The sequence below is a fragment of the Elaeis guineensis genome, chromosome 1, assembly GCF_000442705.2.
Source record: "Elaeis guineensis isolate ETL-2024a chromosome 1, EG11, whole genome shotgun sequence".
Classification (NCBI taxonomy): domain Eukaryota; kingdom Viridiplantae; phylum Streptophyta; class Magnoliopsida; order Arecales; family Arecaceae; genus Elaeis; species Elaeis guineensis.
In genome coordinates this window covers 85620598-85637071 of record NC_025993.2, presented here as the reverse complement: position 1 = coordinate 85637071, position 16474 = coordinate 85620598, and the positions used below count along the sequence as shown (strand labels likewise).

General features: G+C 36.3%; 1 protein-coding gene across 2 annotated transcripts in view; it reads left to right on the top strand.

Moving 5' to 3' along the window:
- The window catches only part of LOC105061499 (uncharacterized), a 30180-nt gene that overhangs the window by 13146 nt on the left and 560 nt on the right, over positions 1-16474 (top strand). The window lies entirely within an intron of this gene.

The following is a 16474-nucleotide window of genomic DNA, read 5'->3' as shown; positions in this document are numbered from 1 at the left end:
ATTTAAATCCTTGTGCTTGATGACTGGCCTTTGGCTCCAATCCCCTTTTAGCCTTGGGTTCAAGTGCAAGATCTTAGGCGGTTCTTCACCCTCCACTGCTTCAAGCCTCTGCAGCTCCATCATGAACGGTGACATCATCACCCTAGCATTCCCCCATTGGAGCCTCGAGTTGGGGCACAAATACCTCGTGCGCCGCATGTGGTGTCCCAATCATAGTGATTGACTAGCCAACCTCGAGTCTGCCGAAGGAACATCATCTGCTCTGCATCATCCCCCATTCAGCCCCCACTCATGAACATTGAGGATGGCACGACTAGAGCTTTCCCTCGAGCAACTTGGTGGAGTTCAATTCCACCCCAACCTTGTTGCTTTCCGACTCCTCCCAAGCCTCGAGGCCGAGGGCCTAGGCCTGATGTGCCATCTTCTCTAGCTCGGAGAAGTTGCCGCTCCATGTTTGGTTCTATTTCTGCTTGTATCGCCACAACATCTTGCTAGTGATCCGATCGTAATGCTGGCGGAATGATGCCCACGTGGACCACGAGTGGATCCTTGTGGGGCATCGGGGTAGATCGCGGTTTTGGTCATTCTCCAGCTTCTGGTGTAAAGGACCCCCATGTTAAATAGATCCCAAGAAATCCTAGTCAATGTTACTAGTGTTGGCATCTTCAACGGAGCTCCAGTCGCCACTGAGGACCATGGCGATCTCTAAGAAGTGGTGGAACTTGAAAAAGATGAAGAGTAGGTAGAGCACGGCAACAGCAAAAGGGGCGTGCAAGAGCTTCCATTGTGACCGTTGAGGGCTTCCACGCTCTTGGACTGCCTCATGGAGAGCAAAAGAAATATAATTGGAATGAAAACCCTAAAGACATCGAGGGCTTCCATTGGGGTAATACCATGTTAATATTTGGTGGTAATTTGGTCTTTCTATATTTCTAAAATGGCTTGAGTAACGTTGTTACATCTCAAGGGTGTAAATGTAGGTTTTTCAGACTACTAGGTGTAAATGTAATAAATGGAAACCTCAGGGGTTTTTATTTTTATTTATTTATTTATTTTTTTTATAATTTACTCTAAATCTTTTCTACTGGACTCAAAAGAGGAGTTTATCCATAATAAGGGTCCTAGGTTGACTCGTGGTTGACCAAGGGTCGACCTCATAACCCGTGATTGGGCACCAAAATGGGTTGATATTTGGGCTGAGTTTCAAATCATTGGCTAAATCATTTTTAATGGATTCAAAAGAGGAGTTTATCCATGATAAAGGTTGATGTAGCAACTTTGACAATGTTATGGGTTGCATTGGACTTTTAGTTCATTCTTTTTAGGTGTCTGCCTAGGCCAAGTTGCATAGGCCTAATTAGACCTATTTGTCTCCTTTGACTAAATCTAAACTAAACGCTCAAAATAAAAAGGATGGAAGGAAACTGTACTATCTACTGCCATCTCTATTCTGTTTGTTCTTGCTTGACCTAGGGCAAGAAAAGGAGCTATAGTAGAGGACAAAACTTAGATGGTGGGAGTCCTCAAGTTGAGTCCTCTCTCTACCCACCTTCGTGTCTTTTATCCTTTTTTTTTTTTGTGCCGTCGAACCCCAAAACAAAGGGTATAGAGCTTCTCCCTCTTCATTTGTCTTTCTATCTTTGTTTTCAAAGCCCCAAAGGGATCAATCCTGAGCCTTCAAATCGGGTATCTTTTTTCTTTTTTTCCTTTTTGTCTGTTTTTTGACCATGACCATGAGAAGGCTAAAGATCAAGGTTCGTGCAACTGGTATTGGGATCCATACATATTATCCAGTAATATAAAATGGTACTGTGTTGTGCTGACTCGTGACATATTGACAAAGGGGAGTTGGAGAGGAAAGGAGAGAGGGAGAAGGAAAGAGAGGAAAAAGAGAGAGGGAGGAGGGAGAGGGAGTGGGAGAGAGAGACTGAGAGAGAGAGAGAGGGCTTTCAAGCCCCCTCTTTTCCGGATACAGTGTGATAGGTGCAGTTTTTGTTTCATTTGTGGCATAATGGGGGCAGAGCCTCTATTTCAAAACAAAACAAGGGCTTTGGGCCCTTGTTTTTGGATTTTTTTAAAATGAAGTTGGCAAAAGGGCCGGATCCCCTGTTACATCACACCCGGAAAAGCCCTCTCCCTCTCTCTCCCTCTTTCTCCCTCCCTCCCTCCCTATCTTGCTGGAACCATACCAATCCGCCCTTGGTATGGCTCAGTACGTCCCGAACCAAGTGATTTGGGATGATACTGCCTTCCATGCTTAGGATATATTCTGAAATTCTAATCTTATTTCATCTCCTTGTTTTCTATTTTTTCTGTATTTTATGTTCTAATTTTTTGTCCGCCTTCTATATTTTCTTAATAGTGGCGATCAGTAGAAGAGAAGGAAAGCTTAATAGTTTTTGTTGGAAAGGGGGAAAGGCAGGATTTTCAGAAGATAATTCTTCTTTCTTTTTGGGTTTTATGTTCTGTATTGTAATAAAAGAGGGAAGTTCAGAGCATTCTGCTCTCTTATATTTCAAATCCTCCTATCTTTATTCCTTTTCTTTTGCTACCTCGTTATGCTTTAGAAAGACTTCTTTTCATTTTCGTTTTATGTATCTTTAATAGGAGTAACATACTAGTGCTGCTAATAGTCGATATGATTTCTTTATTTTACTTTAGAAAGAGAAAAGTTGAGTACAAATAATAAATTTGTGATAAGCATGGAAGTTGTAATAAGATTAATTCTGAACTCCTGCTTTAAATGTTAGCAATACATTATAAGGTCATGATTGATATCTTGTTGAAAATAATACAAATTTTCCTCAATAATTGTATTGTATGAGCAGGTAAATTATTTTTGAAATTTGTACAATGTTGGTCACCTGGGTGTTTTGCCTTTTGCCTATGCATTTACCTTGTTTGTGTTGTGACATTCAAAAAATTGACAATATGGAGTAGATTGTTGGAAGAAAAATGATCAATCTGAAACCTTCAAGAGTGCCTACAGCACCTCATTGAACCTTTTTCTTTTCTGTTTTGTCAAATGAGCACCAAAAATTAACTTTAAATGGCTTAACCTGAGGTGGTCTGTAGAAGTTGTCAGTATGTGATACCCTGAACACTAATAATATTAAAATAAAACTATAGTCACACTCCCACCCTACTTTTCAGGTTGGACAACATTGAGAGATATCAAGAAGGATGAAACAAAAAAAAGGGTTGTTGTTGTTGTTGTTGTCGAGAGTAGGCTTGAGTGTGGATTTTTCTCTCTTCTAGTGATCATTGTTTGGAGGTCATGAAGGGCAATTTGATGGCAATTTTGTGAAGATGTTGGTGCAAAGCATTAATATAATTTCCTTTAGTTTTATACTAAAACTGAAAGTGTGCCTTTAGGAATCGCGAAGTGATAATAGAAATGTTATGGGAAAACTTTGAGGAATTGTGAAGTGGTAATAGAAATGTTTTGGAAAAACTTTGGTGAGTAGTCATTAACTGGATTGTTTTTTGTAGTTTTTTCTTTGATCATATCAAAGATCTATTTTAGTAGTTCTGGTATTGGAGGATTGATGATATCATAGGGATCATGAATTGAATGGACCTTCAGTTTTCTAATCTCCTTGGTTTTCCTTTTGGCATATCATAATAGAAGTATAGAATCTGTTAATTGAAGGAATGGATTTTCATCAATCGAGTTTGTATCTTATTGAGAAAGCATGTTAATTAAAGCCTCTTAGGCTGGGTTTGGATGCTGAATGGCTAACCACCCCTTGAATATATTTAGCCATTGGTATTCACCCCCTAACCAGTTAACGACAAATAACTTTATTCTCTGGTTGGTTGGTACTCCCATGGTTAGTGCAATGAAGTTGTGAAAAGTGAAAAGGTAATGCAGGAAAAGAGAGAGCTTTTGGTGGTTAACTTTATTTACCCTCCCCCTTAAAATAAATTCACCCAGGTTAAGCACCTTTTTGACCTTTGAGCAAATAAGTTTATCTACCACTTTTTTGGTGGTGTTGGGCTGGTTAATTGGTCAAATTTATGCTATCCACCCTCTAATGAGCACCAAAACAGCCTTATCTACAGAAATGTCACCCTATGCTTGCAGCTCCACTTTTTGGCATCTAGAAGTAATTTAAAGAACTGTATTTGTCACTATGTATTTAGAAAGCATAATGACTCTTCTGCTTTTGATTGCATGAACAAAAGATGTGGTGAAATTAAAACTATTGATCTGCCTGTTATGTTTTTATTTATATAAATTTGTGGTAAAACTGTTGGGAACATGGTCTTTTTTGGAGATCTGGTGGGAACATGGAACATGGTAGACATGTGCTGTTGATAAGGACGTCTATGGAGGGGGAATGTTAAGGTGGCATCTTTTAATGGAAAATGGTATAACAGAGGATGGGCTGTAAACTTAGGTTTTGCAAGAAAAATCTTGGAAAGAAGTATTTGACATTAATTATGATTTTGTTTCTCAACACTGTGGAGGGTGGTTATTTTATGAAAGGACCCTGGATAACAGTAACAATGGTCTCCGAACCACTGAAAACCAATTACTTGTGATACTTGGTTGAATGAATCTCTGAACTGTTCTTAGGTAATGCAATCATTTTTGGGTAATCTAAGTAAACAATTTCAATTATTTACAAGTTTAAGATTTCATAGTGAATTATGAGAACTTATTGAAGGAACACTTATGGTTTATAATTTGTAAAACAATGTTGTTGTTGCTGCTGGTAGCAAATTTATCTTCTGTTGTTCTAATAGCATCGCCTATGTTTTTTTTATAACATGACTACCCTATATAAACGTGCCAATAATCATAAGCTGTGTATTTTTGTATTTGTTCTTATATTTATTAATTTTTATCTCTCAACCCTGTATAAGCCGATAATTGTGAACTATTTATATTTTGTTTCTTTTAATTTTTCATTTTTTATCTCCAAGAATGCTGCCTCTTGCCTGTATTTTGAACCTTTGCCCCTTCCAAGTTGTTTCGTAACACAGAATATGTGGCTATGCTTTGGATTTGTATTGAATGATGAACCTTTTATGTATTACATCTATATAGAATCTTTATATAACTAAAGGCTGGGAAGATTATTGTAAGGCTTGTTTGATTGCTTGTAGTTTGGAGTGTTGCTTCTCTAATATTTTCAGTTACAAGTTGTTTGGTTATTTATAGCTACACTTGAAGTAAACAATAAAGGGATGTTTAGCTAGATGTAGTTGATTATGCGACTTTAAATATGGCATGGTGGTTAATCAGATGTAATATATTATATTAGTATTATACGGTGACATATTATTATCTATCACTATTGTAATAATCATCATGAATATAATTCAAATTGTTCCAATATGATAATTTTTCTATTGCATAAAGTCATACTGTATTATTAGTATTATGATACTAATAGTAGTACATACTATACATTCAATATTAAATTATGCATGATTTATGCTATATTAATATTGGAATACCACTGTATTGTAATATTAGCAGCTATAGTATTATTAATATATCAAAATAAAAAAATGACACATATTTATTATTATCATCTATACCATATTAAGGAAAGAAAGTCTAAAATTTTGAAATATTCTTTAGTCGATTCAGTTTGTTAACTTTTTCGATAAAACTATTCATACTTTAATTCTAAATTGGTCATCCATTCTTGAAAAACAATAATAAAATGAAAAAATGCAATCAAGTGACACAGTATGCTGGGCAAGAAAATCTTTTCAAGTGTCATAGTATATATAATATATCTATGTATGTATATATGTATGTACAAGGAAGACAATATAGTTGAATTTCTCAATAAATCAGGAAATGCAATATCAAAATGCATTAAGACAGAAGGTGGATTCAAATCACCATTAATTCATAATTTTTGAATTGGGTTTTACTTTACACGTCGAATCATTAGTTCAATTATTTATGTTTTGTTTCCAAAACTCTAAATGTAAAAGAATTAAAAGAACAACAATGATCTATGATTTTATTGTTTCTATCACTTTTTAGAGTGGCCATTTTATTATAAACCTTGTAGCTATTTTATTATAACACCACTAGAAAATGGGCATGCTCACAATTGGGAAAACAAATTAAATGTTAGATTATAAATCATTGGCATGAGGTGTATTGTGTAAAGGTGAATATAAGATCAATTAAACTTAAAATCAAATAAAAATTAGAATGAAAAATAAAATGTACAATGCAATAGAGAAATAAAAAGTAAAAATACGAAACAAATGATTACAAAAGATCATCTAGATATTATAACAAAAGATTGCTAGTCATTCTATTTCTACAAATTGCAGAAATTTCTAGCCACAAGTGATCTGATCTTCAAAAATCGCTTAAACCTTGCCGGTGAATATTCTACATTTATAATGACCACAATGAATTTTAAACATCTGTCTTATATTATATGTAAAGTTAATGGGTGAGTTCCAAATTTGAATAAAATAAGATGATATATTAAACTAATTTGCTTGGAGTAGAGAACAAGCACCTATGTTTTTGATAAAATGTAATGTTAAGCTATGCAGGAAGGATTTTTCCCCTTTATGGTCAAGAGTATTTTTGGAAAAAAGTGATGTGAAATCTTGATAAAATCCCCAAAATTAAAAAAATCAGTTTAACATAATATAGATTCTATTATTATAAAATTTCAGTTTATGCATATAGTATTGTTAATATACTATCATTCTATCAACTGCAATATAACTAAATAATGATACTCATGCTATAAATGTAATATGGTCAGCGTTGCTTGGAGACGGACATGGGAATCATGGATTTGGATGCATATTCAAATGTCTGTCTCAACAGAAGGAAATAATGGAGATACAAGGATAGGATAATATATAATTTTAATTAAATAATGCATATTTATACCTTATAACTTAGAAGACATTGTATGGTTTTTCAATATGCATCTTTCTTATCCTACGTATTTTTAACATCAAAATGGAGGGTCTAACTCATTGTTGGTAAAATGTAGCTCACACAATTTCTAATAGCTGCAAATGAAGCATGGCATATCTAAGTGTTTGACATGTATCCGATTTGGGTTTTTTATCCAGCATGGTTGTTTGGAGGTGGACACAAGTATCCAACTAATGATGAATGTGGTATATGTTGTTTTTGATATATATATAAAATTATATGATATTACGATACTATGTCAAACTCATTTTTATTGTTTCAGGGTAACAACTGGACTACCTGCAACCATTTTGGCCTTAGTTTAAAATGCTACATTCATCCAATCATTTAGTTATAGTTTTTAGATGTTGCAATCTGTGGAACCCAAGCATGGGATTTAGGTTGGCTTAGCAACCAGAATTGTACTAAGCTCAATTACATGCAACCAAACATGTATGTGCTGAAAACTAAACAACCAAAGCTTTCTTATTTGCAGAGTTATTATTAATATAACACAACAAAATTTGGTTATGAACACCTTTTACTATAGATGGAATTTTAAAAAATATTTATACACTTATCTTGAAGATAGTGAATTGGTTATTATTTATTTATTTATTTATTGAGAGAGAGAGAGAGAGAGAGAGAGAGAGAGAGAGAGAGATAAGGGGAGGGAGACCTACTCGATATAAGTTACCCAAGCTTAGGTACTTTGAGATGCACCGCCTAGGACCTGAACCTAGATTCCTCTTCTTAGGAGTAATATATGACAACTATGGTAAAGCCTAGTTCGCAAATAGTTTAGTTTACTTGAACAACTATATAGCATGCAGATTAAATTTCCTATCATTGGGAAGAAAAATTGTGAACCATACGTGTATATGCACATGTATAGGGAGGTAGTGACGTCACATCTCATAGGAGTTCATACGATGAATCATCATATAAATTATGAAGCATCAAAATTTGTAGCAAGCTTTTGAGGTTGTTATATGGAGAAGTGTTGTCGCTTTTGAATGAGCATCTTTTGCTATTTATATCATATAGAAGGGTACAAGGCCAACATGCATGTGTAAGCGTATCTTAGTTAGAAGCAGCGCTGGCCACATGCTTCCCTTTCTAATTATTGGTTGCCATCCAATTCCCCTGAAACTTGAATGTTTAGTAGGGAAGGTGTGAATAACGGTTGAGCTTTTCCTAATACTTGAATCGGTTGTTTTGCCTTCATTTTGACTATTAATAACATTATTGTAATAGTTACTAATGTGTTTCTATCCAATTATACATGTTTATATAATTACCATAAAAAAGGGCCATTCCTAGTTATGGTCTTAGCAATCTAGGGTCTTGAGAGGGGCGAACTAGGGATAGACATTGCATTCAGCTTTTTTTTCTCTTTTAATTACACAAAGTGTTTGCCCCTGGACTTGAACTTGTGCTATTTCGCTTGGGAGCCCAAGCCTTTTACTATTGCACCAAGCAATGGCCCCTATTTTATACCCATTACCTTGATGAAAATTCCAAAACTTCACACCACTATGGAAGCAAATATATTGGCAAAGTGGTAGGTGTAAGGAGTTCATTAGAGTTTAATATACATGAGATCAAGGCAATGAATCATCATTCCTTTAATAGACTTAAGCAAAAAGCCTTTATCATGATGCATTAAAGGGGGTAAAATAGAAGAGGGGATGCAAATTGTGCAATTTTGAAGTACAACGTAGCTTTTTTCTTTGAGTAGGAGTTTTAATGGTTGGCTAGGTCTATGAAGGGGCTAGACTAACTTGGTCCATCGAAAATTTTGACTGGACCTAGTACTGGCTTAACCTTGATATGACCAACCATCTTCAAACCTAGGCTTCGCTTGAGAACAAAAGCTAGACTAAGCTTGACTCTTGCTGACATTTTGTCTGACCAAATTTGACTTCAAGTGCTTGCCACATTTAGGTCTCTTTGTATGTGTTCAATCCATTTGTTCAAAGTCTTCAACAATGTAACTGTAAATAAGTTGGTGCAACTCTAAAAAAATTGATGAGTGATGACATGAACTTGAAATTGTTCATTCGATAATGCAAAGTGCAAAAAAGGCAAGTAGATTCAGTTTTATTAGAAAATTCCTATCCTTGTCAAAATAATAGCAACTTGAAGGGTGCCATTTTTCTTTTTAGCAGGTCTCATTAGAACTTTAGACTTGAAAAGGCAAATTATGATAAATAGATGATTCACTAAAAACAAACTATTTTTAAATAAATGGTATGTATGACTTGACTTTAAATGAATGAAACATTAGCAACAATGAAGGCATATAATTCCTTTCAAAATCATTAGCATCATCTAGACTATCATTATCAATGTATCAAACTTTTTGGCACTTGATAATCAAGTTAGAGCAAAGTTTCTTGTATCACATTGCATAGGGAAGTATAGCCTATGCTTAACTGATCCTAGATGGAGATGGGTCAATCCGACTAGAAGTTGTTGATCCTCAGGTGGTATTGGATGGGAGCATGAGAAACACATCTGTTGAACCTTTTTCTCTCATGGGTTGAAAAGAGGGTTATTTGAGGGGGCTTCGTCACCCAGTTTTGCCCTATTTAAGGCTCCTTCAAGCCAAAAGCATTACCAAGGTTTGCAAAATCTCCCTTTTTTTGGTTTTCCATGCCAAAAATGGCCAAAAATTAAAGAAAATAGGAATCATGTACGAATTTTGTATTCTTGCATGATTTCATGATATGCTGTAATGCTAACTAGGATCTACCTAATGAGAGATGTTTTTATTTTTCATTGCATCTTTATTTTCTATAATTTGAATTTTGAAAAAAATAATTAAAAAATAGAGAATTATAGGAATGTCCCCTCAATTTTAGTTTAATTTCATTTACTTTCCTGTACTTTAAAAAGTGTCAAACTGATCTTTCTATTGATCAATATGTTCCAATATGATCCAGCCATCTATATTCGTTAATGAAATGATGTTATGTGACAATCATCTGATATCATTATTTTATAAAACGACGAAAATATCCTTATTGCCATATTCTCCCTCTTTTCCAGTTGATCCTTTTCGTCACCGGCGTCCCTCTCTCTCCTTCTCCTTCCTCCTCACCCATGTCTCCTCCATGGTGGCTCCCTCTACCTCTTCCCCTTTTTCATCCATTTCTCCTCATCCTCCTAAGTCATCCATAAGCCATTCCCCTCTATGGAAGCCTCCTCTACCTCTGTCCCTTTTCGCCAGCAATCCATCCTCCCCCCTTCCTCCCCATCCTTGTCCTTCAATCCATTTCTTATCGATGGTCCCTCTCCTCCATTTCCTCCTCATCCACTTCTCATTCTCTTCCTCCAAACCCACCCATGAGCTCTACTTCATGATGGCTCCCTCTACATCCGCCCTTTCTCACCGGTAATCCATCTTTCCCCCTCCATAACGGTTTTCTCTACATCCATCCATTTCTCCATCTCCTTTCCTTCCTCAGCCAAGCCATCCATAAGCTATCTTCTTCTACAGCGACCTTCTTCACCTCCATCCCTTTTTGCTGGCAACCTATCCTTCCCCTTCCCCTTCCTCTTCTCCTTGTTCTCCAACACATTCCTCACTGACGGCCCCTCTCTCCTCCCCTCCCTCATTTACTTCTCATCCTCTTCCTCCTCCAAGACCATCAATGAGCGAGGGATATTTCTGTCCATTGAGAGGGAAAACTAACACCATTTGTTGGTAAGTGAACTGTTGGATCATATTGGAACATATCGGTAATAGAAAGGTTAGTTTGACATTTTTTAAAGTATAGAGGGTGTAAGTAAAATTGAGATAAAGTTGAGGGGATGTTCTTGTAATTTTTTCTGAAAAATAAAAGTGCTAGTCGCGAACAAAAAGTAAGTAACTAGGCTATGACATCGAGTGGCAGCAGGAACCATGTTATGGAATCAACATTGCTAGAGGTGGAACTAGTGTGACTTGAATATCGGGAAAGTACAGTCACTAGGCTAAAGCAAGTAATGTAAGCGGTGGAAGGCTGCAAGGCACCGAAGAAGGTCCAGTTAATAAGGACAGATCTTCAGGGAGTTAATGAGAACAGGAAAAACCAAAGAACAACAAGCAGGGATCAATTGATGAATCTCCCAATCACTGGCTTATCGTACAAGGGATCTAGATCCGTATGAGGTGTCAGATCTGGTATGGCGGTTCAGATTTAGGCTGCTACATAGGTGAATTCAGATGAAGAATGGCAGCAAGATAAGTCGCTGGACATAGAGCACAATTTGAATTCTTGTATTATGAGAGGGGTGGTGGATCAGGGGTAGTCTGCAGATTTAAGCTTTATGAGGAGTCATTCAGCTAGAGGTGATGGTCATGGCAATCATCGAAGTAGAATAACATCCATGTTTGGGGCATTCAGTAAGAAAGGGAAGATCCAAGGGAGTGCATGGGCTAGTGCCAATCATCTATGATTTGGATTTGCAGCCCTACCCAAGCACAGATAGAAAGCAACTCAGAATTGATACAATATTTAAGGACATGAACAAAAAATGTGGAGGGCAATTGAGAAGTGGTTCTATTTCAGCGATATGCCTGCTTATGTGTCTGCAAACACCTGCTTATGTGTCTGCAAACACCAACTACTGCAGCATGATTGGCTATTCAGAAAGTCAATCCAGGTGTTGATTATCCTGGGCCTTGTGACGTTTAGGGTGCCCTACCCAGGACTTGATTAAGCTCATAGATTGGGTGGCTTCATTCTTGAGTAGATAAGCCACATATGGTGTGATTTTGATTTGTGATGCATTGTTTGGGCCAAGTAACATCCCAAGCTTAGAGAAGGGAGTGAGTGATCAGATGGGGAATAGAATATCATGTAGGTGGTCATAGATAATGGAGCTCAGTACAAGGTGTGAGAGGAGCTACTGATTAGCAGGCAATATGTATTTTGGACACCATGTGCTGCCTATTTCATTGGTCTATTTTTGAAGAGTGTAGGCAACATCTGTTGGTGATGGAGACAACTAGTCCATTTGTAAATCTATATATAGTCATACATGGGTATTGGTATTGTAAGGAGGTTTATTAGGGCATAGATATTGAGTTTTGGCCATTACTCAAATCTGCCATGCACTATGGAAACAAAGAAATGGGGATAGTTTTGCACATGCAATGCTGGAAATGGGTTGTGGAATAGAGAATGCTATTCTTTGGGAGGTAGACGAAGTAAAAACTCCAATCTTGATTGTTTGTAGATTTTTCTCCATAGAGCAACAAGTTGTTTGCTAATTGTAACCAAATAAACGTAATGCATTTTTAAAAATTTATCTATCCCTTTTTTATTCCAATTATATATATATATGTGTGTGTGTGTGTGTGTGTGTGTGTGTGTGTGTGTGTGGTTGGGTAAGATCGATCGGATTTGGGCTTCGATCCGATCAGATCAAAACTAGACAATGGAATCCTACATCGATGATCCAAGTCATTAGATGTGATCTACTACCTTGAAACAGCTTGCACATCAAAATCGTATGATTTAAAGACTTCTAGCCTATGCATCAAGTAATCAAAAAATGCATCTAATTCAATTTTATTTAGGCTGTTCAATTTTTGACTACTTGATGCATAGGTTAGGGGTCTCCAAATTATATGATTTTTTGTATGTAAGCAGTTTTGAGATAGTAGATCACATTCAACGGCTTGGATCATTAATGTAGGACTCCTATTATAGTGTTTTGATCTAACTGGATCTGAATTCAAATTCGGTCGACCGGATTCTAGCTTGGCGCTCTCTCTCTCTCTCTCTCTCTCTCTATATATATATATATATATATTCTAAGTTGATCATATTTTTCTTTTCTTTCTTAGGCATACCACAAAAATTGACTTTGTTGATCATGGGGTGAATGGTGATATTGATTTTAAAAAGAATATTACTTGAAGACTATGTTTGCCCTTGTATTTGAAGTTACATAGTTAAAGTTGTATTTGCTTATCTAAAATCACTTCATTTTTTTTCTTAATTATCTTTTATTGCAATTTTACTTTTAGATTTGAATCTTTTTAAAGGCTTATGGTTTCTTTTAGAACAGTGGACCTTTTTGGCTGTTATTTTGGTGGGTTTTGAAGCTGGCTTATGAAATTGTTCTCATCAGATTAATGTTTTATGAGGTTGCCACCTCCCCTCTATTCTCATGATTAAGATCAGGCAAGATGGATTTGGCTACTTCTAAGCAAGCATCCTTTATGGTTGTACGGTTGTATCTTAGGAAAAACTATGTATTGGACACCCAAGGAGTCATGGATTCCTTGTGTGTGCATGGTGGAGCCCCCATATATCATGCTTGTTGCCTTTGTGAGCTCGCCATGACTCAATGAACTTGAGAATTTTGTGAACCCTGCATGGTACAGAGAAGTGGTTGTGGATGTGATTGAAGGTTTCAACCATAAGGGGCATGTTTGGTGTCGCTTCCACTTTTTAAAAAGTAATTTTTAAATATTGGATTTATTTAGTTCCAATTAAAATGTACTTTTTCATATATTTAGCATCTGGTGATCAGATTTGTTAAAGCTACCTTTTGCGGATGAGCTTAACATATTTGGAAAATATGGAGCAATCTTACAAAAGAAGTCAGAAATTAATTCTTCTAGATTCCTGTAAGAGCACTTTTTGGGCTTCTATTTCCTATATAGAAGCACTTCTCAAATGATATTACAAAACACCTGTTTTTTTAGGATTTATTTTTTTCACTTAAAAGGTTGTAAAGGATTTTCTTTTATAAAAAAAGCTACAACAAATTGCCTTACATTCTTTTCATAGGCTTAGAGTGTAAGCAAGTGCACAAATGTGGAAGGAAGTTAATGAAATATATCATGTAGATCTGAATGTGGGAAACAAGATCATGAATAGAGGTTAATGACTACCATTTTTGGAGAATGAAGACTAAAAAGAAAAAACAAAATTTGGAGTCGATACGGTAGTGTTGTGAACCATATCATGTGGCATACAAATGATGGAAGCATGTCATGGACCATATCTTATATGATTCATTACTTCCATATCTAGTAGGATGCAGGTTGGGACGAAATAAATGGAAGTTGTGGGTTCCGTCAATGGAGAGATGTCCATGAACTATCTTCTAGGATTCGATCACGGGAATAGAGTTCATAAGATAATTCTACAAGATTCAGAATTACCATATTTGGGATGATGCTGATTAGTAAGAAGAAAATATTTCAATCTCTGTGACCGAATGCGTGAACCAGTGGGTTCACGAATAATGAACTAAATCTTATATTTCAACAAAAGAGTATCTAAGGGCAACTATAATGGAACTGGAACCGCCTTGGTGTGTTAATGTGTTGGGATTTGTCTGGGTTTAACTTGATCTGGATTTGACTCAAGTTCATTTTGAACCTAAAAAGCCAGACTGGATATTAGTCTGAGCAAAGTAGTCTAAATCAAATTCAAGGATGAGATACGGTAGAGATTGATGACTGGTTATTTATAACTGCTCTGTAGATTGAACATCTTATATAACATCCAAAATGAAAGAAAGAATTTGAAAATTATTCTCCAACCATTTTTGAATTTTGTAGTTTTGAAAGAGCTGTTTTGTCCTGTAACAGTCCTTGGTACGTGAGAACTTAACATTAGCTAAGAGATGTAATGCAGCTTGTCTCTTTGAAGGTGACATTTTCAAGTTTCTCTTTTATGTAACTTTGACTCAGTTGTATTATCTAACTTGTTGATGAGTCAACAATGTGCTTATGAAAAAAATCTTATAGCTAGTAAAAAGTTTCTTTTGCTATTATAAAGTTCTGAAGGAGTCGCATGTTCTAAGGATTGGAGCATGCCCTATAGATGACAAGGTTATATCAACAGTTGGTGTGCATTTCTTTAGAGGGCCATTACCTTTTTATGTATCGTTCAGCATCTTCTGCTTCCTTGTGGAGTTGCATGTCAATCTTTGATGGAAAATGAAGGTTACGAAAAACTTATTAAGTTCAAAGTGATCAGCTGCCAGAGGTCAGACTTATTTTGAAATGGCCAGGACTGACCATGGTGAATGATCATGTAGGTCAAAGCTCACAGACAAACTGAAGGACATTAATATCATTAGGAGGGTGGAACTTGGTAAATTGCCAAGATATCCGGATTTAAAAATAGAGAGCATTAACTTAACTCAGGATGAGAACATGATTATGGTGAGAGTACCATTGAGTCCAACTGGCAAAGTCATTGGGGATTGGGTTCTAGTGACCTGGGTTCAAGTCTTGCCCTCGCTCCCTTCCATACTAGTTCTCAAAAGTGAGACAGTTGTACCAGAGAGAGAGAGAGAGGGGGGGGGGGAGAGAGAGAGATCAAGATGAGATTGAAATAGGACTAAACACTATCTCGATGTTGAAATTGCTTGCTGAAAGGTCTAGAGTTGGTCAATATAAAAAGACAGTATGGATGTTTCTAACTTCTATAAAGTTTTGAGTATTCAGCAAAGGTGCAATCTGTCAAATTGTAACCAGAGTCAAGCTGAACCGACACGCATGTCTGGATTTAAAGCAATGGTAGGTCATGAAGCTGTGGAAGGATATAGGAAGAGGAAATCAAATATGTTTTTGGGCTCAAAGGGAACAAGACAATCTGATGGCTTCACAGTTTTGTTCCATTAATGACCTGGGTGACGAATAAAGGTAATAAATGTAAAATGGTTAGTAATTGGATCCATGAATGGAACTATTTTTCATCATAGGAGCAAATGTAAATTGAACATGATGCCTGATCTTTTGCCTTCTCCAGTTCTCCCTTTTGTGGGAGCTCTTGGTAAACTGGGACAGTCAATGGTTGCAGCTCAACTTTTTGGAATCTAGAGATCAGAAACTGTATTTAAAAGGGGAAAACAAATTCCCGTCACTTTGGATTGGGAAAAAATGGTAAGTAATGAATTTTTCTTTTAAAAAGCATCTCTAAAGTGCAAAAGAAAATGTCTTGAGATTGGAATTCTGACATGGTTGCTCATAATTGGTACTGGTGGTGAGCATGGAACCCTTGTGCAGATTATTTTTTCTTTTTATTTTTAAGGAGGAGGTTCATAGGCAATGGATGACCATGGGGGGCTCCTGATGTGGTTGATAAGCATGTGTTTGGAGGACTAGACATTAAGAAGCTTGGGTGGCTTATTTGGAGCTTCTACAACAGGAAATTGTTGGTAGCTGCGGGTGGTCTTTAATTTTAGATTTTCAACTGACCTGGGTAGAAGCATTTGGCATTGTTACAGTTTTGGCTTCCTATGCTATTCAAGATGTTCCGCTTAGAGATAATGGTGAAAAACAATAAATTTTGAGAGGACTGAGAATCACATGAACAACATTATTCAAACTAATAAAAACTGCTGAATTGTTTACTGATTCTGATTATATGAACTATTTCAGGCAATCTAGGTAGTCTAGAATTGTCCAGTTACTCACAAATTTAAGCTTTATTAGAATATTATTGGCAAGTTATTTAAGAAATACCTATGTTATTGTCCACGATAGTTTTACTTTCCCATATCCTTTTTATCATTCGAGTGTGCTGTATG